The 23889-nt window shown below is 46.6% G+C and overlaps 1 protein-coding gene and 1 long non-coding RNA gene across 16 annotated transcripts in view; both read left to right on the forward strand.

Annotated features, from left to right (window-relative positions):
• Nucleotides 1–23889, forward strand: part of MAGI1 (membrane associated guanylate kinase, WW and PDZ domain containing 1) — a 577726-nt gene that overhangs the window by 414224 nt on the left and 139613 nt on the right. The window lies entirely within an intron of this gene.
• LOC118667916 lies at nt 1909–22479 on the forward strand. Its single transcript, XR_004971453.1, has 2 exons — nt 1909–2109; nt 21767–22479. It is a non-coding gene; the product is annotated as an uncharacterized LOC118667916 (long non-coding RNA).

Here is a 23889-nt window from a genome sequence, read left to right on the forward strand (position 1 = left end):
ACATGCACACCTGAACACACACACAGACACACACACACACCTGGACACACACACACACTGGGATACATACACACCTGAACACACACACACACACATACACACACTGGGATACATAAATACCTGCCTACACACACACACACACACACACACACCTGGCCACACACACATTGGGATACATACACATGAACACACACACACACACCTGGACACACACACACTGGGATACATACACACCTAAACACACACAAATACACACACACACACCTGGACACACACACACACTGGGATACATAAATACCTACACACACACACACCTGCAAGGCTATACTCCAGCCCTCTTGCTTGAGGCTTCTGTTACAGGCTTTCTGCCACCTAACACTCAGCCTGAGAACTCTCTCAGCAGGACACCCTGTGCTACAGACACTCCATCCCACACACTGAACAACCTAATATATTTATTCAAAATAGAAAACCGCTTTCACCGTCTCAACCCCACCCCTCTCTTTTGCAGTTACTTAGACATTCCTTCTCTGCGTATCAGCATCAGGCTTATCTAGCCCTCTGGTGAGCTACACACAAGGGAGACTGTACCAGCTTCGCTTTAGGCACCCCCTCATGTCAAACCCTTCCCCTGTGGCTGCTTAAAAAAACCCAGACAGGAGTGAATGTGGTATTACTCACTCATTTGGCTAATGCATTTCCACACCCTTGAGGGGAGGCCTGTTTCAGACTTATCTTGTGGATTTTATTGTCCTGCTTCTATAATTCACGAGGAGAAATCATTTTAGCATTATACAATATTCTACAAAGTATATAAAACAACTCCTTTTTGCCCCCTCCAGGTAGATGGTTTGCTGTCCGGGGCAGTGATGTGAGCATGTGAGCACCCCGGAGGCCAATACCAATGTAGTCCAATCGATTGTTTCCCATGAGTGCCCACTTGCTATTGCCACAGTCCACCTGAAACCAGAACTAGAAGTCTATGTGCAACAAAAGGATGAGCTGGGCTGAGGTGGCAGGCTCCCAGGGGCTCGCAGAGGCTTTTTTTCATGGCCCAGAGTGTCCAGAGTTGTTGTTGTTGTTGTTGTTTGTTGTTGTTGGGGGGGGGGTTATCCTTGCCAAAGTAGAGATGAAAAATCTTACAAAATTAAAAAGGCATGCTCCTTGGCCTTGAAGTTTATAAAAGGCAGCAGCAGGGGGATACCAAGACCCAGGACTTCGAACTTGGATTGACATGAGACGTTGCTCTAAGCTGAGTGACCTTTGGGAGCTACTGAACCTCTCTGAACCTCATCTTTCTCATCTTCCAAAGGGAAGACAGGTAGTTACCTTTCTAGGGTTGTGGGAGGTGAAATGCATCCATATTGGGGCTGGAGATTAGTGCCAGGGCAGAGTTTTAAGGGGCTAAGGTGGTTGGCTTGTACTTCATGGACTGGGGCCAGTGTAAGTTTCCGGGGGAGTTAAGAGGTTGGATTTGTATTGAGGGAAGTGGGGTGTAGACAGGAATACCAGCAAGGTGCTTTCACACGGTCTGCACCAGGAGAGAGTATTTTGGGCTCATGATAATCACTTAATAAAACGGCAGGTGCTATTTAGTAATTGTTATAAATAATTTGATACCGGTGGTGAGGATGGAAGGCTCAGCTTTACTCCTGCATTACATTAACGTATAACATGCCTGTGCTGTTTGACCCACATCCCCGCATCCATTTCCAAGGTTGGGCCCATTTTTCCCTGGCTACCCTGGGCCGGACCACGTGGCCTCCCTTCCCAGCGGGGTGCCCTGCCAGCACTGTTTACACCCCCACCCCCACCTCCCCAACGCACACACACACACACACACACACACACACACCGCCTCCCCCACCCAGACCCTGCGGATGGGGCGGGCGGGAGGCCGCGCTCCCGGGGACCGGCAGTCCCCGAGGGGGAATAGCGCGCTTTGAGCGCCGCCACCCCGCGAGGCGCGCGGGGCCGGGGACGCCGGGCAGTGGCGCTGCCCGCGGGCCCATAAAAGGAGCAGCTGCGCCGGCCGCTCAGACGCGGGGCTGCGGCCGGCGGCCGGGTGCGCGCCTGGGCTCCGGCGGTGACCGAGCGCTCGGCCCGCAGGTAAGGGCGGCCCTGGGGCTCCGAGTGCCGGCCGGGGCGGGCGGGGCGGGGGCCAGGCCGGCGGGAGGGGGAGGAGGCGGCCGGCGGGAGCGGGGGGCGGGGGAGCTGGAGGAAGGATGCAGGGAGGGAAGAAGGCGGCCGGGAAGGAGGGAGGGTGGAGGGGGAAGGAGCCTCGCCGGAGCAGCTGGGCTGCACTTGCCTCCGGCTCACACGTTCAAGTTCCCCACCTCCGACCTCTGCCCGCGGGGGGCCGCTTCCCTCCCGGAACCGCTCCCCGAAAGGCTGGGCGCGGCGCGGGCTACGCGGCACGTTCCCGGTGCTTCTGGGGCGGCGGGCGCGGGGCCGGCCTCGCTGAGCCGGTGGCGACCCGGGCAGGTGGAGGGGATGCGGGGCCGGTCTCCTGCGGGTGGAGTCGCGGGGACGCTCCCTCGGCCCCGGTGCCGGGCCTCCCCCGCCGCCTCCCCTCCCGCGTCCCCACTGGCCCCGCTGCGGCCACTCAGTGAATTGTTGGCTTCCTCCCCACCCCCACCCCAGCCTGCACGTTAGCTGCTTCCAGAGCGTGGTTTGCATAGACGGGGCTCAGCTGGAGAGGATGGGAGGCTCCGGGAAGAAGAGGCCCTGTGTGCTGAGCCCCATCTAGAGCCGGCTCCCCGCCCCCACCCCAGGGCCCTGCGGGTCCCGACAGGGAAAGACGATGGGAGGGCACCCAGCCGTGGGCTTGTGGTCCCCCGGCTGCCCCAGCTCCTCCCCTGTGGGGGTCCCTCCTCCTGCCAGAGGTGGCTCAAGCTGAGGGCTCCATTTCACCTGGGGGTCCCCACACACCCCAGGCTCCATGCTCCCTGCCCACTCGGGAAATGCAGCTCTTCTCGTGGAAATCATGCCTTGAGCAGCATTTCTCCCACCAGACCAAAGCCGGTCGGTCAGTGAGTTGCATGCGTTCTGGCCTGGGTTGGGGTTCATTGGAGACCGTGGCTTGGGGAGCCTGAGCTGGGAGTTTGGGAATTCCTCGTTTACCCAGTTGCTTCTGGGTATGATCCTTAATTTCCTTCTCAGAAGGAGGCTTCATAGTTGGGCTTCTACAAGTGGGAGGTCACAACCCCAGGCTCTGCCTAAAAGTTGCACAGCAGCGGTTTGTATGTTGTGGAGAATGTGTGACTCGCTCTGTTGTAGAATGAACGCGGGCAGCGTCACCACCGCAGCCCGCCCTGGGGAGCGCCAGGCACCGGCCAGACTCTGTTCTTGGCTCTTTACACCTGCTCCGCTCTGGTTCCTGTGAGTCCCCAGTTAACAGATCGGGAGAAGCAGGGCAGGTTAGTGCATCCAGTGTCCACAGCAACCACTTGGCTGTGCTGGGACTTGGATCTAGGCAGTGCACCCCAGAGTCAAAAAGGTTTCAACATTACAGAATTTGCAAGTTCACCTGTATAAATCCTACCTGGCATATTAGACAATAATGAGTATAAAATGCCTAGCACGTAATTTTTAGAGTTATTATTAGGTGTATTTTGTAGTTGCAAGAGCACAGTGCCATAACCAGTTAAGGGTTTTAAGCAGAGGATCTCTGCTCTTATGTTTAACTCTTTCACTTCGGCAAAACACCTAAACCTCCCCTGCGACTCAGTGTGCACATCTGTAATGTGGGTGGTTCTGCAACCAAATAAGATGTACCTAAAACAATTAGCACCTGGCCTGGCACATATAGTGCTCAAGAAATGTTGCTGTCAGCCTTATTATTTTTTGTGAATCATTATAGGCTACCGCATTGGGTTTGCTTTTGTTTTGTAGTATCTGAATTAATATGGTTCTGCATTACTCCTTGGGCTGCAAGGCACCATATTACCTCTACATGCCTGAGCTTAAAGAGGTTGGTTGCACACATGTATACCCACATTCATGTTCTGGGGCCTGTGTGCCCGAGTGTGTGCATGCACACCCCCAGAACATCTACATTTGAAATTGCCGGAGCTTAGTGGGTTCAGAGGTGTTCAGAAGAGCTTTTTCTCCTGGCAAAGCCAGCACTCTGATTTCTAAGGGCCGGTGAAACTTCAAGGCTAATTTTAAAGCTGTCTGAAATCCAGCTGGAAGAATTAGCACCACACCTAACAGTTGCACGAGGGGCGGGGGAGTTGGGGGGGGGGGGGGAATGGGTTGCCTATAACATTTACTTTCTTCATAGGCTCTTAAAAAATCTATAACATATTTCGCTAAACTGTTACAAATAACCACCTGGAATCTTAACTCAGTTAAACAATTCTAGAATGAATTTCTTCTCAGGTATGGTTTTATAGATGTTGGTAAGTGAAAAGAAGTCTTTGAATGAAACCGCTTCAAAATACATTGTTGACATAGATTAATGTGTTTTGAACAGCTGCTTGTTTAAGTTTGGCCAAGCAATTTGTTTATAAATGTAGAAGATGCTGTAAGATCATTGTTTATAAAATAGATGTGTTGACTAGAAAACAACCCAAATGCCCATCCGTGCGGGACTGGTTAAAGAACTTGTAGTATATGTTTACAATGAGGTGGCTGTGCCCTCATTGAAAGAATGAGGTGTTTGTATGAGGGCATGGAAGGGGCAGCTGCCGTACCAACTCCATGTGGTCAAGAATTTTGTCCACTTTCATCACCTCTTTAGCACCTCCTGGAACAGTGCTTGCTACTTAATAATTGCTCCATAAATAATTAAATGAGTGAATATTGTTCATTGAGACAAAGCAAGGTATTGAACAGTGTCTCTAGTTCACTGTCATGCATGTTTTTAAATGAGTGCCTTTATGTGTGTGTGTGAGCATAGAAAACAAAGGTTATTTCTAGGGAAGGACTGGAGGCCTGAGGGAAGAGCAATTGTGTTGGTTGGTGGTTGGTTTTTTGTAACATACACCACTGTGTGCATGTACTAATTAAAACCAAACAATTTTCAGAGGACCTGGTTTCTTCATTTTTATTCTAGGTAACGCACCCTTCTTGTTACTACTTTACTACAGGTTATTTAAGTACCTGTTTGCCTTGTTTAAATGCCCATTTGCCTTGTTTAAATGCATGCAGCCTTTTGATAGGATGATAAGCATGGATTTGGGGGCGGGGAGTGTCTACTAGATGGAACTCCTACCCAAGTGGTGCATTGTGCTGCCTGTGTGATTGATTGCTCAGGAGGCTCACCTTCCTGTTGTCCTTGGCAGTCTTCATGGACCCCCCTTCACTCCCCCCCAACATCCCCCTCCCCCAGCCCCGGGCCTTAGACAGAGCTTGATCCCTCTCAGGAACTCCTTAGATATTTCTTAGTGAATGGATGGATAGAGTTTGAGTCACCTAAGAATTTATAATTTCATAGCAAGAAGGCCAAGTCTCAAAGTAAAGCACCTTTGGCTTCAGGTGGGTACTTCCTGGTCTTTGAGAAGTGTTTTGCAAGCACCTCTGAATCCGCACCTCTTGTGTAGATCCTCCGAAGGGCACGGTGGCCCACGAGGATGCAAGAAGAAACTGTCTCGAAGTCTGTGTCTGTATGTTTTTAAAATGTTGCTTTAAAAATATCCTATAGAGCCCGAATGTTAATAGTATGTAGTATTTGCTTTCTCTTGTTTGGTTTGTTGAAAGTTTATGTCACTTCACCTTTGCCAGTGTTTTTCTAAAATTCTTAAGCTTCTTTTAAGATACTGTATTTTGAGATGGGTGTGACACTTTCTCCTTTCTTATGAATTTTTGAAGAGTGCCATTAGAGTTTGGAAGAAGCTCTATTTTACATTGTTATTTGAAGTTTTAGTATGTGTCCATTCCTAAGATTTGGGTCTTTATTTCCATTATCCTTGGCCACCTTGGTAAATGAAGACTAAGGCACACGTGTCTATGGTAGCCCTCCCAAAAGAGATACTGATCCTTGTCCTAGGAGTGATCAGTATAGACCAGTGATGGCGAACCTATGACACGCGTGTCAGAGGTGACACGCGAACTCATTTTTTTGGTTGATTTTTCTTTGTTAAATGGCATTTAAATATATAAAATAAATATCAAAAATATACGTCTTTGTTTTATTATGGTTGCAAATATCAAAAAATTTCTGTATGTGACACAGCACCAGAGTTAAGTTAGGGTTTTTCAAAATGCTGACACGCCAAGCTCAAAAGGTTCGCCATCACTGGTATAGACAATGATAGTGAAGATGCTAGCAACATATTAACGCTATGGCAGTGACTAATTTCTAAGGCACACTCACATGCATTACTTAATCCACAAAATAACCTCATCAGGTTTGCGTTATGTTTGTTGTCAGAGGAAACACTGATCGGTGTACACCGCCTTTTCTTCAGCACTTCTAGCAGCATGTGTATTCCTTGATATTCTTGACCTGGCCTGCTACTATCAGGTGATAGTAGACTTTGGTGATGGATCAGGACAAGACCACTTGTAATCGTGTCATAACACAGACAAAGACATAAAAACTGTCTAGACCACAAAAATGACCAAACACCTCCCCTGCTAACTAATATCACTGACTTCTTCTACTTTGTTTTTGCAATTATAGTTGTAGCATTGCTTCATTCCTCCTGTGGAACAAGCATAGAATTACCTGCACTTCTTTTTCTATTATTATTTTTTATTTTTGAGAGAGAGAGAAACATTGATTGGCTGCATCCTACATGCCCCTTCCTGGGGATCCAGCCTGCAACCAGGACATGTGCCCTGACTGGGAATCAAACCAGCGACCTTTTGGTGCGTGGGATGATGCCCAACCAACTGAGCCACACCGGCCAGGGCTACCTCCATTTCTTAAGAGCAGTGCAGAAGGAAGCCTGCTTCTTTGAACCCTTCCTCCAATCACCCGAAGCCACTGGACACCTGCCCAGGTCCTATAAAAGCCCTTTGCAATACCCTCACCTCCCCCAGGGTACATCCTTCCTCTTGCAATGAGTCATAAGTCCACTCTTCAGCTCTCGGTGTGCTCCTAGCAGTCTTTAAAGCATTTGCATTTAGTTTAGAAACAGAAGAACTTTTCAGAATTCTTTAAGTAATATTTTAAAGTGAAACACAGCATTTTGTATGTAAAATAGTAATTATGCATTATAGAGAATCTGAAGAGTGCGAAAAGATTCCAAGACTAAAATAAAAATGTACATAAATCCCATAATTCAGGAATAATCATGATGAACAGTCAGCTATATTTCCTTTACAGCTATATCTATGTCTACTTCTACAACCCTCTCTCCGTACATACACTCACTCACATTCTGAAATTATTCTCAAATCATCAGCTTTTCCTTCTTCACTGTGATAAACATCTTCATGTTTTCATGTATGTTTAGATTTTGTTATTTCTTTGGGATACATTTCCTTAGAAATGTAGAGGCTTACAAAACATTCTCCATATGTCTTGTGTAATTATTTTCAAACGAAGATGTTGGTCCTTCCATCACGCAGAGATTTGACCACAGTTGGGAATCAGGCCTGTGGCACCGTGGGTGGCTCCGGCCTTCCCAGCCTCACTGCTGCTCCCGGCATCTGCTTCCTCCTCCTCGCTCTCACAGGCTGGTCTTCACGTGTTAGCAGCATGGCTGCATGTGCTGTCCCCATGTGGACAAGGGCGAGGGGCAGGTCCCAGGAAAGGAGCACTGTGCATCGATGCACCCAGCGTGTATGAACTGTGTCTTCTAATACCACTTTAAGGCAGAATCTGATTGGTCATCACCTCTTCCTCAGCACCTAGCAGGCAGCTTTGTAAAATAAGCCACCTCTGTCAATATTTGTTGCCTAAGTAGATGAGAATCCTGTTTCAGACTCAAAGCGACCTGCAATATTAAAAATTATTTTAACAAAATACAGCTCCCTTCCAAAACCAAATATAAAAGTTTATAGCTCCATATATTGTTGGACTTACATTCACTCAGCCATCCTGCTGATGCTTGCTGAGGGCCTCCTTTTGCCAGGCACTGCCTGGGGCACTGGGTGTAGCAGGGTGCTCAGCCAAGCTCTGGGCACACAGAGAGCAAACCCCAGGACATGTGGGAGGCGCTGGGTGCTGCGTGCTGGGATGTAAAAGAGCAAAGCGGTGTGGAGATAGAGACGCAATGGAGGGTGGTGATTTTGCATAGAGCTGTCCAGGAAGGCAAATAAAAATTAAGAAGTCTCTATTCCACTTCTTGGTGGTGTGTGTTGATCCAGAATATTCATTATAGCGTCAGTGTTAGTGAACATCTAACCATCTGTTGTCATTGTGGTTGGTGACTCTCCCTTTGATGGCAAGCACTTTCCATACATTATGTAATCTCCTATTCCCACTGCTTTTATGAGATGATTACTGTGCCTCTCTATGGAGGTAAGTGGGAGTGAGAGAGTTCAGTTACTGCCCTGAGTTCACACAGCTGCTAAGTAGCAGAGCTGATATTCAAATCCAGACTTTGTTTGAAGCCCTTCAGAGGCATCCGTGGCCCAGACTTAGAAGTCTAGAGTTAGTCCCTCCCAGGTTCCTGAGGCCAGGAAGGAACAGGCCCTGGGGTCAAAACTCCTGGTGATAGGTCATTAGAAACCACTGCTATGTATTTGCATTGATGACCGGAGGGGGCCTTGCTTCAGATGCTGCCAAGCAGTTGGCTGCAGCGCCTGGAAGCAGCTCCTTTGTGTCTGGGAGTGGCCTGGGAAGGCTCTGCTTTTGACCCCAGGTGGGCTGTAGTGAGTTACTTAACATATGTTTCCTTACAGCCATTATTGAGCACATATGCTTTGGCCCAGGATCACAAATGCAGATCCAGGTTAAAAGGACACAGGCATCGTTTCTTGTTGGGCTTTTTCCCTAGGGACTGGGCATATCCATCTCAGATGGCCCCTGGGAGTACTGTGCAGAAGCGTTTTCTGTGTCTGACGGTAGTTGGTGTGTATGTCTTGTTTCATAAAAGGAAAATATTGAGGATCGAAAGGAGAGAAAGTGGCTGCCCTGGATTCTACTGCTGCCCTCGACGTCCCTGTGGTTCTGATTCGAATCTCGCTCTACGAAAGTTAGATGACACACGGCATCTGGCGACTCTTAGCAGATGTAGAGAATTACTCTGAGACTGTAATGAATTTTTCAGCTCGATAGCATGCTACTTTTGACACATAATGTTTTATTTCCAAGATTTCAAAGACCTTTTGTAATATTCTAGGTAAACCCAGCCTAACTTGGTATGAATCTCCCTGTAGGGGATTTCTGGATAGTGTTTTGGTTTTTTTTGTTTTGTTTTTTTTTTTGTGTTGTTTGTTTTTGTTTGTTTGTTTTTTTCAGAAAATGCGTAACATATTTTTGGATGACAGAGGGGAACGGGGGGGGGGGGCGGGGGGGAGGGACAGAGAGAGAGAGAGAGAGAGAGAGAGAGAGAGAGAGAGAGAGAGATAGGTGTTTTGCTACACTGAAAGAGTGGTGTGCACCTTTTACTCTGGTGAGGGTAACCCATTGACTTTATCCCAGTTGGAGCATCATGCTCAGCTAAGCCATTTTGTTGATTGTATTAAAATTTGGAGGTCTTGAGGCCATTGCTTTCCTGATTCCTGTGATTCTGCCCTCTGGTTTCATCCTTATGTTCCAACCTGCAGGTCAAGGGACATGGCAGAGGGAGAGAAACAATTGTGACTACATTTAAAAGATCAGTAACTCATTCTCTATCTCTTTAAATGTATAATTTTCAAGGTTTGGGGGAGACTATGGGAACAGTGGCTCTTTCCTTTGTATTTGCTTAATAATCTAGTGATTCCTCAGTGTAAATTGAAAGATGAGAAGACTATTTTGGAAGTATTTGAATCCAATACCCGTTTTCTGATTTTTGCTTTTATTTCTAGGTATGTTCAGGTCCTAAAGACTCGGGTTCAGAAAGCATCCTTTTTTCTCTGCCCCCCCCTCCCCCATTTGGTTCATTGTTTCCTTCCCACAGTTATTTATTGAATATTAAATTCTGAGGAGATAAAAGAATAAGATATATATATATATATATATATATATATATATATATATATATATATATATAGTAAAGGGGGACAAATAAATGAAGAAATAACAATCATCCAGTGTGGTAAATGCCATGAGATACCCTAAATCATGGAGAATATGCAAAGGGAGCATGGAGAAAGGAGGGGTTGTTTCTGCTTGTGAATGTTGGTAATGGCTAACCAGAAAGTGGGCTTTGTAGCATCAATAGGAGTTGGCCTGGCAGAGAAAGGAAGAAAGATCTCATAAGGAGAGGTAATGTTATGAGCAAAGGTATGTTGGCATTCTAGTAAATGTGCTTGGTCTATTCATGGACAATGTATAGTGCAGTGCATCTAGTGTTTACATGCGTGGAATGAATGGTGATGATGGTAGATGAGGTTAGAGAATGGCTTAGGGTATATTGTGAAGGATCTGAGTGTTGCAGACCTATGCTAATCCTCAGTAACACCCTTGTTTCACGTAGAACCCTTTTCATGAACATAGACAGAATCTGAGCTCAAGTTGACTCAAATAAAAAAGAGAATTTATTGACTTATGCAATGAAAAAGTCCAAAGATATATAACGGCCTTGAGGCATGGCTGGATCCAGGTACCCAAAGGTTGCTGTCATGAATCTTTCCCCATTCCTCAGCTCTGCCCACTGCTGTGTTGGTTTAATCTACAGGTGCATCTCTTGTGAGGATGAGATTATAGCTGCCATTTTAGACTCCCACTTGGCACCCTCCATGAAAATGAGTTTCTTTTTCTTTTTTACTGATTTGAGAGGGAAGAAGGGAGAGAGAGAGAAAGATAGAGAAACATTGATAGGTTGCCTTCTGCATGCACCCCAAATGGGGACCAAACACACAACTGGGGCATGTGCCCTGACTGGGAATCGAACCTCCACGGTTGGGTAGACAGGAGGACACTCCAATCAACTGAGCTAGGGCCAGCTTCTTTTTTGTAATGGTTCCAACAAAGTCTGAGATTGAATCCAGTTGGGTTAACTTGGGTCATAAGACCACCCCTGAACGTGATGGTGGAGAAAGGACCGTGGATCTGCTACGTCAGTGTCACGTGCTGATCCCCTGGAGCTGGTTGAAGAAAAATGGGGACTGAAGACTAATTAGACCAAAATAGCACGTTTCCAATACTATAAATTCTACTCGGCACAATGAAAAGGATTGACTCCTGTGGAAACACGCTGGAATCCTTTCTGATTTATTTCACCTTCATAACTGTGGTAGGGGGACCAGGCAGAGGATCATTCTTCTGTAGAAATCCTTAGGAAGGGTAATCTGTAGCCATACTTTCACAGTGTTTTTTAAAACTCATATTTCATTAGCAGATCACTTGGGGTTTGTTTGTTTTTTTCATATTACCCAATGCAGGGCTCTTGAGAAGTTAGAATGCAGGAAGCACTTGCCGCTAGGAATTTAGGATGTGCTAGGAATTATTATAAAAGGATGAAATCTGCATTCACGAATTCACAGCTTGGTAGGAGAGGTAAGATTGGAACAAAGGTAACAATACATAGTGAGATGTGAGTATACACAGAATCAGCAATTGATCAGGAAAAACTATAAGTAACTCTGTGCCTGCTACCTTTCAACACAGCAGGTGAAGACCACCGGGCGGAGGAGCTGGGCGTGAATTGGCCTGCCCCACCCGTTTTCAGCGCCCTGTGCCCCTCATAGTGTGAGCGCCTCACCAGGTGGGTGTGAGTCTAGTGCTTATTGTGGATTTTTTTTATTCAACGTGGTCCTTGAATCCAAGCCAGCTTCCTCAGCTGCTACTCAGCTAGAGAAGCAGCGATCAATGTGATTTTGACTCTAAGCTGTCAAGACAAAAAAATTGAGGTGTCATAATTAAGACAGAGATTACCTAACTGATCTCTATTTAAAGAAGTATTAATTTTACCTTTGCCAAATTCAAGCCGTAGCTATTTTTCTTTGAATCATTCCTCGTAGTCAAATGCATAAATAGCTTTCAGCTGAATGAATGGTGGTATTTGAATGTCATTGATAGTTTTATTCCACTGAAAGCAAAAGAAGCTGAACATTTGGGTGACTTTCTGGCTTTAAAAGATGACCATGTTCATTGTTTCCCTGGTGTGAAATAGAAATGCAGTTGAGGCCTTAGCACATCCTTATGGACGTGATTTCAGTGTTCCCTGCCCTTCGCCTTTGAACATAACCCTCACTCAGAGGAGCTGGTAGGATGATCGGTACAGCTTCCTTCCTCCTCTCCCTGTGGCTGTTGCCAGCATGTTGACAGCATCAGGAGCTTATGTCAGAGCGGCCAGAGACAAGGCATCGCATCTGGTTCACCTGCCTCGCCTCCTCTGGCTCACTTCTTTCACAGGAGAGGAGAGGGAGCTTGTTAAGCTTCCTCAACGTTAACAGTGAGCACTTGACTCAGACCTTCCCTTTGAAGAGCTGTTCATGCGAGGCTTGTAGGAAAGGGGAACATTGTTTTAATGACCTGACCTTAGAAATATCCACTGTCATCAGATTTCCTTTTCATCTTTCGAATCCTTTTCAAATTCATAGCAAGGGGTGACAGTGAAATCTCTTGGGGAACAAGAGCAATACCACGAAGGGCTGGCATCTCCTTCCAGCCGCAGCGGACTTGCCAGGGTTATTTCTGCCCTTGGCAGTCTCTTCCTCCCTAATTGCAGGCCATATGGTGCCTTGTCCCCCACATGGAGAGTTGGCACTTTTTCTCCATTCAATCTCTGTTCTTTCTGCTGCACAAATTACCTGCCATGGTGATGTGGTTGAACAAACTCACCCCCCGGAAGCTTTGGCGTCTCTGCGCCACAAAAAAATGAGCCGAAGCTTCCTGGACATGCGCTAGATTGGCGGCTAGCCATGGAAACCTGAACAGGAGGTGGAATGAGATGGAGCTCGGGAGGCAGTCAGATCTGGGTTCAGATTCTGGCTGTTCTTGCTATTATGTCGTTCTCACTGACAGACCGAGTGAGCATTATGCCGGGCACTGTGGTGCTTTTCTGATCCTATTTATTTGTGATATCAGCTCTCGTGGAACTGAGGCTTGGAATGACACTCACTTGTCAGAGTCACATGGCTCAGGCCAGTTTCAGACCAATAGCACCTTTTCACTCTAAACTACTGTCTAATATTAAAGTGTGCTTTTTATGTGCATTCCAACTCATAACATAATCTGGAAATAGGACCATTAGTGATTATGCTTTTTATAAAACATCCAAGTCTAGAATTGACTGAAGTGTTACAGGCTTTCACAAGTGATCGTAAGACAGTTGAGAATTTTGGATCAGATGGTTATGATATGTGGGGTAGTTTCAGAAAACTTTGCAGGTTTAATTTTCAAGGCTTCCATCTTAAATGGAATTAGACCAGAAATTGTCCCAATGACGTGGATAATTCCTTTTCAAATGCACAGAAACTGTTTTGATGGAGATTTACTAGAAGTTGCCTCTTGGTGAACTCATGGTCTCACTAAAAGGACTTGGTAGAATCCCACTTGTTATGTTCTCAGGGAGAAGTTAGTGTCTTTGGATTCTGGAAAGTGACTTTCAAGAGGGCGATGGTGCAATGATAGAATTTCTCAATAGTTGGGTGTTTAGTGACATTTTGAAACTATTTGGAAGCAGTTCATATTTTGTGATGGTTAAAACACTAGCCCGGCTGGTGTGGCTCAGTGGTTGAGAGTCAACCTATGAACCAGGAGAACCAGGTTTGATTCCTGGTCAGGGCACATGCCCAGGTTGCAGGCTCAGTCCCCAGTAGGGGGTGTGCAGGAAGCAGCCAATCAGTGATTCTCTCTCTTCATTGATGTTTCTATCTCTCTCTCCCTCTTCCTTCCTCTCTGAAATCAATTAAAAAAAAATTTTTCAAAACAAAACAAAAACCCACACTAACTAGTATACTGATTGCAGTGTTTCAAAACTGGACCCAAAAATGAGAATAAAGGGTGAAGTCCAAGCTTCTAAGTCTATGCAGAGCAAAAGTTGCCATCAACTTGCTGTTTCCTCCTTGAATATTTAATGATATGCTAAGAAATGTGGAATACATTATTGCCACACTGTGAAGGCCCCCGGACAGTGACTGGGCCTCGCTTATCTTTGTTTCTCCAGTGTCTCTACCCAGTAGGTGCTTAATAAATGTTCCAATGAATTAAACACACTAATCTGAGATGAGAAAGTCACCAGTATTTAGAGGAAAGACAAACCCAAGCCATTTCACACGTTCCATAAATCAGTCCGTCAAAGGTAAGTATTTCATTCCTTTTGTGAGCCAGGCACTGTTCAGAATGCTGGAGGTTACTGACCACCCTCTCCCTCCCACCCCTCTTCTCCGCCCACCGGCCCCAAAGCTTACCTCTGGTGAAAGGAGACAGGCATGAAAGAAGTTTCGGGCTTCCTTGTGCTGTCAGGGGCTGCAAAGAAGAAAGCATGGAGCCTGTGGTGGAGACCTGGGGGGAAAGACAAGGGTCCTGTCCAATCAGGTGGGCAGGGAAGGCTCCGGAAGGTGATGCCTTGAGGAGACTTGACTGATGAGAAAGAGGCATCCATGCAGGGATCAGCAGGGAAAACTGTTCTGCAAAGAGGACTCATATTAAAGTGGCTTAGACACATTAGCGAAATGGAGGTGAATGATCCGGAGCTGATAGTACGGCTCCGGCAGCTGGGACCTGACTGGGTTCCGGCTGTGTCCTTGCTTTGCCCTCCATGGCTTTTGGCTCCTTCTGTCTGGTTGCCTTGCATGTTTCCAAACTCATGCTCCAAAGCGGCCCTCCAAGCTGGGCTGCCATGTCTGCACAGCTGCCTTTCTGACCAAGGACGTGCTCACGGGAGCCGTGCTTTCTGGGCTTCAGGTCCTTTCCTGAAAGTCACATATACTATTTCTGCTTCGATCCCTTTGGCTGGAATGTAGCCCCTCTCCTTCTGACCACAGACAGCTGGAGGTGTGCTCTCAATTCTAGGAAGCCACGCGGCCCTGAGAAACTGGGAGTTCCTTTACTGGGAAGAATGGGAGAGTGGAGGTCGGAGGTCGGGTTGAGCAGCAATCCCTGCCATAAACAGCAAGTGCAAAAGCTTTGCCATGTTCAAAGCCATTGTGGCTGGAGATTAGTGAAAAGAGTGGAGACAGATGAGGTCAGAGAGGAAAGTAGGACTTTCTAGGCTATCCTTAGGATTTTTTTGTTTTTTTCATTTTATTCTCAATGGAAAACCATTGGCGCACTGAATGGAAACCAGTGGTGTGGAAGATAAGGTGGTTTGATCAGGTTTTAGAAAGTTTGCTCTGACTACCATGGAAGTTAACTGTCTGTAGGAGGGCAGGAGTGGGAACAAGACAGGAGAGGAGGCCGTGCCCTGTGGGAACTGATGCTGGCGGTGGTCATACTAGAGCCGTTGGCCATTGGCAGGGCTAGAAGTGGTTGGGTTTAGAATACATGCTGGTATGTGTGTGAGGCAAAGGCAAACTAAGCTAATTACTGAAAACCTGCAATGTCAGTGCACCATTTGAAGCACTTTAGTATATTAACTCACTGATTTTCATGCCTCTACCCATGGGTCCTATCTATTCTCATTCTACAGATGAGAAGTGTGGGAAAGTCAAGTAACTTGCTCAAGGTCACTTGACTGGGAACTCCAGGACCATGATTCAAACCCAGGAATCTGGCCCCAGGGCCTGTGCTCTTACTGCTCTCTGTAGGCCTTGAGGATGCTGCTGAGTGCTTCGCCTGAGTGGTCAGGTGCCTGGTGGTTCATTTACTGCGATGGATGGGCAAATCGGGGCTGGAGAGCAAATCTGTGGTGTTAATTTTAGTATCATCATTAATAACTTAATTTTGAAATAGTTTAAGGCTCATATAAAGTTGCAAACATTATACAGAGAGTTCCTGTGTGCACTCCCCTCAATAATAATACCTTCATCAGGATCTGTGTTAATTCTAAGAAGGTCAGAGATCTGCATTGAGATTTCATCCAGGCAGCTGGGTAACAGGCAAGTCTGCAGCGGATTGGAGCAACTGGCATTGAATTTCCCACAGATTTTGGCCCACCCTGTGAGAGATGTAGTTCATGCTTGGAACCCACTTAATGGTAAGGGGCACTTTTGATTGCACTACCTATGTGCCAGGCACTTCACAGGGATTATGTCATTCAGTTCCCACCGTAGCTCAGAGACAAGGGATTATCGTCCTTGTTTTTAGACGGGCAAGTAGAAGAAGTGTAGGGGAACTGCAGACAGTAACATGGGCTGTTGAGATGCCAGCACTGGGATGTCTGTCTTCAAACCTAATTTTGCAGCCACTCTGCTGTACCATTTGGAGGAGTTTTATGATGAAGGGAGACACCAAGGTCAGTCCTGGCATTTGCTAATTCAGCAGCCAGAGTGGCCCTGGCGATGGGTGTTCAGTGTCACCCAAGGTAGCGCTCTGAACGCTGGAGGGTGCCCGTCTTTATTTTAACCTTGGATGATCGTGGGGCGGATTTTCCTTCGAGTGCTCGCTTTATCTTTGCTGGATCCATTAGCAAACACTTACTAATGACCTGCTATGAGCGAGGCACTCTCCTGGATTCACAATTACATAAGCTAGAGAAAATGTTATTAAGATCCTAAGGAAGAGAAGATACCTTTACAATACTATCCTATGTAACTTTACAACATCTGATTACTAGATGAATTGTCAATACCTATATCAACACTGTCTTTTATGATACAAACCACTGTAGATACTATATGTGTTGCTAACACTAGACATCAAAAATGAAAGAATAAGCCCTAGCCTGGAGTGGCTCAGTGGTTGGAGTGCCGTCCTGTGCACCAAAGGGTCACGGGTTTGATTCCCATCGGGGCACATGCCCAGGTTGCAGATCTGATTCCCTGGTGGGACAAGTGCAGGAGGCAACCAATTGATGTTTCTCTCTCACCTCAATGTTTGTTTGTTTTTCTCTCTTTCTCCCCCTCTCCCTTCCTCTCTCTCTCTCTTAAGTAAATGGATGCATATCCTCGGGTAAGGATTAAAAAAAATAAGAAAGAAATTGACAGTCCTCCTGGTCTGTGTGGCTCAGTTGCTTGGGTGTGGTCATGTAGGTTGCAGGTTCGATTTCTGGTCAAGGGCACATACCCTGTTGTGGAAGCAGCCAATGGATGTTGTGCTCTCACATAGATGTTTCTCTCTCTTGCCATCTCCCTTCTTCTCTCTCTAAAAAATCAATAAAATATTCTTTTAGAAAATGAAAAAATACTATAAAAAAGAAATTGTTTATTTATAGGTATTGATAATGAAGCAGCAGCAATATGATTGCTTTTTGGTAGCCTAATGTAATAGATTTGATTGCTTCATAGTAGTAAGAAAATCTCTAAAAAATTTGACAAGTCCACACAGACGTAGATCTGCACAGTTCAAAGCCTGTGTTGCTCAAGGGTCAACTGTGTATATTATGTATGTAGATTATATGTCCATGTCTATGTCTGTTATGTGTGTGTTTATATTTTTATGTATGCATCTATATATTATATGTGTGTACATGTTTAACATATTTAAAACCTGCCCTGGCTGGTAGCTCAGTTGGTCAGAGCATTATCCAAATACACCAAGGTAGTGGATTTGATCTCTGGTCAGGGCACGTGCAAGAATCAACCAATAAATGCATAAATAAGTGGAACAACAAATCTATTTCCCTCCTTCCCTCCTCTTCTCTCCCTCTCTTTCTCTAAAAAACAAATAAAACCAATACATAAACCCCCCATCCCTCCCCCCAAAAAACATTTTTAAAACAATTCCACTCCTTAGGTATATACTCAGATTGAAAACAGATGTTCCAACAAAAACTTGTACATGCATGTTCATGGCAGCACATTATTCACAGTAGCCAAAGGTGGAAGCAGCCCAGATGTGTGCCAGCTGATGAATGAATAAACACAATGTAGTGTATTCACATAAGAGAATGTTATTCAGCCATGGGAAGGAAGGAAGCACTACACGCTGCCACATGTGCGAGCCTTGACAACATTACACCCAGTGAAAGAAGCCAGGCACGAAGGCCACGCACTGTACGGTGTCGTTGACATGAGATGTCCAGAATAGGCAAATCCAGAGCAGCCGCCAGGCGTTGTGGGGAGATGGGAAGAGGAGAGCGTGCTCGGTGGGTGTGGCGTTTTCATCTGAGGTAATGAGAATGTTTTGGAATTAGATCGTGATGGCGGTTGTACAACATTGTGAATGTACTAAATGCCACTGAATTGTACAGTGTAAAATGGTTCAGATGGTGAAATGTATGTTTTTATATTTTACCACTATAAAATCTTTTGCTTTAAAAATGGAACCAGAAATTCGTGGATTTCCTTTTTATTTTTAGAAAAGAGAGCATTCTGATGAGACAGTTAATGGTGGTCTTTTGAAGCTAAAGGTAATGTGCCAGCTGGGGTGGGGGGTGGGGGGCACTTTCACCTCCGAAGAAGGAAGTGCAAGTTGACATTTGCTGCCCAGAGAGAAGCACTGAACTAGGTTATCAGGTTTAAATAATCAAACAGCCTTTGTGTGGGGGGCGCTCCCTCCACATGTCAGATTCAGAGGTTGAGGTGCAGGTGGTCCTGGAACTCCCCGGGTCTCACAGGAAGGGGTGCTGTCCCTGAGTGTCAGGCCCTTTGGGTGTTCCACTCCGTGCGACAGGCAGTCCTTCTCCTAGTTCACCAGGGGGACCGCAGGCCCTGGCCCCTGGCCTGCCCTGGTGTATGCATTGAATCTGGTCGATGAATGGACACCTCCAGCCACATAAAGTAACGCCATGTTTCCTGGCAGTGGGACCACTTTGAAAAAATCAATTTTGAGGAAACAGATGCATCTTGCGCCATTAGATAAAATCAGTATCAGTTAACACAGAGTAAAAGAGGAGTGAGGAGCCCTGGCCAGTTTGGCTCAGTGGACAGAGCGTTGGCCTGTGGACTGAAGGGTCCCGGGTTCAATTCCGGTCAAGGGCACATACCCCCATTGCAGGCTCAAAAGTATCCTCGGATGAGGATTAACAACAAAACAAATTAAAAAAAATAAAAGTGAGGAGAAAATGTGGTATTCTGTTAGTTTTTAAAAGTCTGTCTCAAGCCACCTTTCTCAAGGTGTTTCAGTCCTGTGACAGGAGGAATATATAAACAGTTTGAGAATAATGTATGGTGTTCTTATTATTTTTTTTTTATTTGTTGTTGTTAATCCTCACCCGAGGATATTTTTTCCATTGATTTTTAGAGAGAATGAAAGGGAGAGAGAAACACTGATGTGAGAGAGACACATCCATTGGTTGCCTTCCAACTGGGTCTGGGGATGAACCTGCAACCCAGGTGCATGCCCTTGACCAGCCATCGAACCCAGGACCCTTCGAGTCATGGCCTGGTACTCTAACCACTGGGCAATACTGGCCAGGACAATGTATGGTTCTTCTGAAGTTTTTGTGTTCTTTCAGTCAACCAAAACAGGCAGCCTATAAAAACTGCTTAATGGAAGGATCAGCCCTCCCTGCTTCTTGTAAAATTGCCAGTTGCTGCTTACAGTCTCTCAGCTTTGAAAGCTACACTGCAGATGCGCAGCTGTGAGACTCAGGGTCTTCTCGGACACGGCCGAGCACGGCCCGCGGAGGATGCTGGGACTCGCTCCCTGGCGGGAAGGCTGCTGTGTGACCAGCAGTGGGCACTTTGCCTGCGACTCCAGCCTCAGGCAGGGATGTGGACAGCTGCTTGAGAAGGCGAGGCAATGACCTGAGGAAGGGAGCGTGTGTGCGTGTCAGCCGTCCTGTAGTAACTGCAATGACCATTCTAGACGGTGTAGCGCCTGCGCGCTTAGCTTTATGATGGTGTTTCAGGCCTGGAATTAAGACCTTGCTTTTTTCCCTCTCTTACTCCTGCCTACTGGTGGCCTTTGGAAGTTCCGGGACTTAATGCTAATGATCAATGACAAAGCTCGGGGCTAACAGCTGTGGGTTTGATGGCCATTTAATTTTTAACCTTTGGAGGATTGTGGGAATATTTAATAGCCCAATTACCCATGTTGTCAGTTGAGGGAGCACTCCATCACAGCACTGAAATTCAAGTCTGTAAAAGGTAGCCCTGAAATGCCTGTCCTCCTGGCCCTTCTCACATGTATTTCCCGCTGTGAGAAGGTGGGTCAGGTGCAGGGATTGCAGGTAGATGCACTGTGTTATTAGGGTAATTGAACTGTGTTTTCATAACGAGGATAGTTTCATTACCAGATTCTTGTTTTAATATTGTCATAATAGCAGCTGGAGCACATGTGAACTAATTTGCATGCAGATAGGCATTCTGGACAGCTCGGTGGCATAATTGCTGCGTAGCATCCGTTGCTGGTAGGAGCGGGAGCTTTCACTAGAGGTGTGCTCCTGGGACCCATCTCCCCGACGGTGTGAAGTTTCAAATGATATTCAAGCAAGAGGTAGCATTTTAGCGATGCCTCATTTGTTTTACAGGCAATAACCTCCCAAGTTACCTGAACGTGTGAGACCATTTTAGCAAAATATAGCAATGATCTCAACACCTTCACAGTTCACTGAACATCAAGGAGGGCAGGAAAAAGAGAAACAGCCAAATATCCTATTGTGTCGTCAGAGTGCCAAACACAGTGGATGTGAACTTGCAGGTCTGCGTAATCCGGATAATGTAAATTATGATGAAAATGGAGAATGTGAGATTAGTTCTTTGAGAAACTCATTATGTGTAACAAAAGATTTTTTGTTGCTTTTGCAAAGATTAGGAAACCTTTTTTCTAAACACAGTTTGTCATCTCCCCCTGGCTGTGACGTAGCCAAGTCTCAGGGTAGTAGCGTGATGAGGACTATTTCTTCATGCTCTGACGCACTCCGTCCTGCGGGGCCCACTGTAACACTGAAGGATGTCTGCTTGCATCACTTGCACCAGGCACAGTGACTGAACATAGTAGCTTCTCAGTAAATATTTGTATAATGAAGAAGTAGGTTATCATCATTGAGCCTGAGAATACTAAGAATTAGGCACATTCTAGATTAGTGATCAGATCATCGTTTTGTTCTTTTGCTTTTTCATAAATTTTTATAGATCAGAGTTTCGTTGTATCTGTGGAATACTCCATGACATTAATCTCAAAAGATAACATGGTGGAGCACATAGATTTATTTCAGTCAAAAGTCCATGTTGTAAGTTAAGATGGATTGTTTATTACCTTCTTAAAAGCTCTTGGAGTGTTCTAAACTTAGTCTTTCCATTTCTCAGGGTACTGTTGATTTTTCAGTGACAATGAAATATTTGGTATCACGAGTTTATCTTGGTCCCATGGATTTTCAAAGCATTTGCAGGGTCAGCTGACTGCTCTGTGCCGACCTGGGGGCAGCAGGTCCTGTGCTTGCTCATAAACACAGAGCGAGAGAGCAAACGACGGAGCGCTGGTGGCGTTTGTGGGGATATCGATTGGAGCTGCCGATTTGAGGAAGGTGTGCTGTTCAGCACGTGTTGGAATTTCCGCTGAAAGGTTGTCCACAAATGAGGCTCTGTGCCCTCAGGGCGGAGGGATGGCTGCGTCTGGGGAACTGGCTGGCTGAGGGTGGTGAGCTGCAAAGGGACCAGGGACTTGTTGTAGGGAGGTGGGAATGTTTCCGTGTGAGCCTAGAGCTGCAGCTCTAAGTAGATGATTCAGATGATGGCTGAGGGGAGAGGAAACCACATCTAGCAAACAGCACAAATGAACCTCTGTTTTCAGATACTTGTTTCTGGACGACATATGTGAGGCCGCACCCCCGAGACCTGTGGCCTCCATGCAGGACCTGAGGGGCTCAGCGGCAGATTTTGATGGGCTGGGCCGGGCGCTTGGCCAGTTTTCCTCTTACGTTTTCTGGATCCCTGCCAAACCTGCGGCTGAGAGCTGACCTCCAGGGAGTCCCCGGAGCTGAGAGGCTGGGAGAACGAGGACCCAGGAATCCTGCGAGGCCTCAGTTTCCCAGAATTCACCTGTCCTCGGCCGTTTGGTTGTACAGTGAGGACTGCACACTTGGATGTTGTTCACCTGTTTCCACACTCACGCGCAGGACAAGGCAGGACGTGGCGACACGTGGAGCGGCTGCATTTGCTCGGTCTCTCTGCATCCCTGTGGCACTTAATCCATCCCCTTCTCGCCTGGCCAACCGGGGACTGAACGATGCCCTGCAGTGTCTCAGCATTGGCCCTGGAAATTGGACAGAGAAATAGCCACGTTGTCTGTCGCTTTTCCGTAAGCAGAAGCAGGGGCTAGAAGCAGAGGCTAGCATTCATCACGCTCTGCGCTAGGGAAACTTCCTTATCTCTGAGAATTCTCCGAGCGGTGTTATGAGCTGCTGATGAAAATGAGGACTGTCTTACTGTAGCAGCTTGTTTTTCTTCTAGGGAACCTGTAAGAAATCCCGTTGTTTCCAAATAAAGCACAGCTGATAGTTTCCACTGGGTAGATTATCTATTTTCATTGTATGCCATGCTGTGTGGTTTGAGTGTCAGTTAAAATTTTAACTCTAAAATGTTGCTATGGAATCACAAAGCTATGCCAGAGACCAAAACCAGGGTTCCTTGTTCTTTCCCTTTTTCTCCTTTTCTTCCCCTTTGTTTCCTTCTCTCTTTTCTTCCTTTTCTCCTCCTTGCCTTCACTCCCTTTCTGGTTGCCTGCCCTGCCTTTCCTTTCCTTTCCTTTTCCTTCCTTCCTTCCTTCCTTCCTTCCTTCCTTCCTTCCTTCCTTCCTTCCTTCCTTCCTTCCTTCCTTCCTCAAAGCTCATTGAGCATTTGCTTTGTAGCAGCTGCCGTAGTAAGTTGCAGGCTGTGTTTTATGTGACTTTGAAATTTGATTTCTGCTAGTGTGAGGAATAAGAAGATACCGTCTACTCTTCTGTGGGGAGATCTCCCGGGATGTGCATTCTGGAAATATTTATGCTTGTTATCTTGAATGACAAAATTATGGAAGGGATAGGTTAGCCCTTGTGGCTAATTTACATTTGCGTTTTAGTTCTAGCCACTATTTCTACTTCTTGCCAACACTGAAGTAATTCTTTCTTAGACTACTTATGCAGTTGAGTCCTAACTTATAAATGAGTCCATTTCCAAGCACATAGGAAAACAAAATTGCTGAAGGTCAGGGTTTCCCTTGAAATGCTCTTACTTTGTGTGGTACCTGACACTCCAAGGAGCAAGGTGACCGCTCTGAGATACACCAGGAGCAGAGACCGGTGGAGAGCAGCCTCCCACCTCCTGGTCATTCAGGACAGAAGTTCACTGAAATGGAGAAGCAACAGCACTCTTTTTCTAAAATACATTTTTATTGATTTTTTTTTGAGGCGGGGAGAGAGAGAGAGAGAGAGAGAGAGAGAGACAGACAGACATAGACATCAATGAGAGAGAAACATCTATTGACTGTTTTCTGCACGCCCCCTACTGGAGATCCAGCTTGCCACCAGGGCATGTGCCCTGACCAGCATCTAACCATTGACCTCTCGGTGCACAGGATGCTCAGCCAGCTGAGCCTACAGGACAGGGCAACAGCACTCTTTCCCTTGCTTGTCTACCTTGTGTCCTTCCCTCCCTTCCCCTTTCCCCCCTCCCCTCCCCTCCCCTGCCTTCCCTTCCCCCTCCCCTCCCTTCCCTTCTCCCCCTCCCCTCCCCTCCCTTCCATTCCCTTCCCTTCCTCCCCTCCATTCCCTTCCCTCCCCTCCCTTCCCCCCTCCCCTCCCCTCCCCTCCCTTCCGTTCCCTTCCCTTCCTCCCCCCCCTCCATTCCCTTCCCTTCCCTTCCCTTCCCTTCCCTTCCCTTCCCTTCCCTTCCCTTCCCTTCCCTCCCCTCCCCTCCCCTCCCCTCCCTCCTTGTTTT

The sequence above is a fragment of the Myotis myotis genome, unplaced genomic scaffold (assembly GCF_014108235.1).
Source record: "Myotis myotis isolate mMyoMyo1 unplaced genomic scaffold, mMyoMyo1.p scaffold_m19_p_13, whole genome shotgun sequence".
NCBI lineage: Eukaryota > Metazoa > Chordata > Mammalia > Chiroptera > Vespertilionidae > Myotis > Myotis myotis.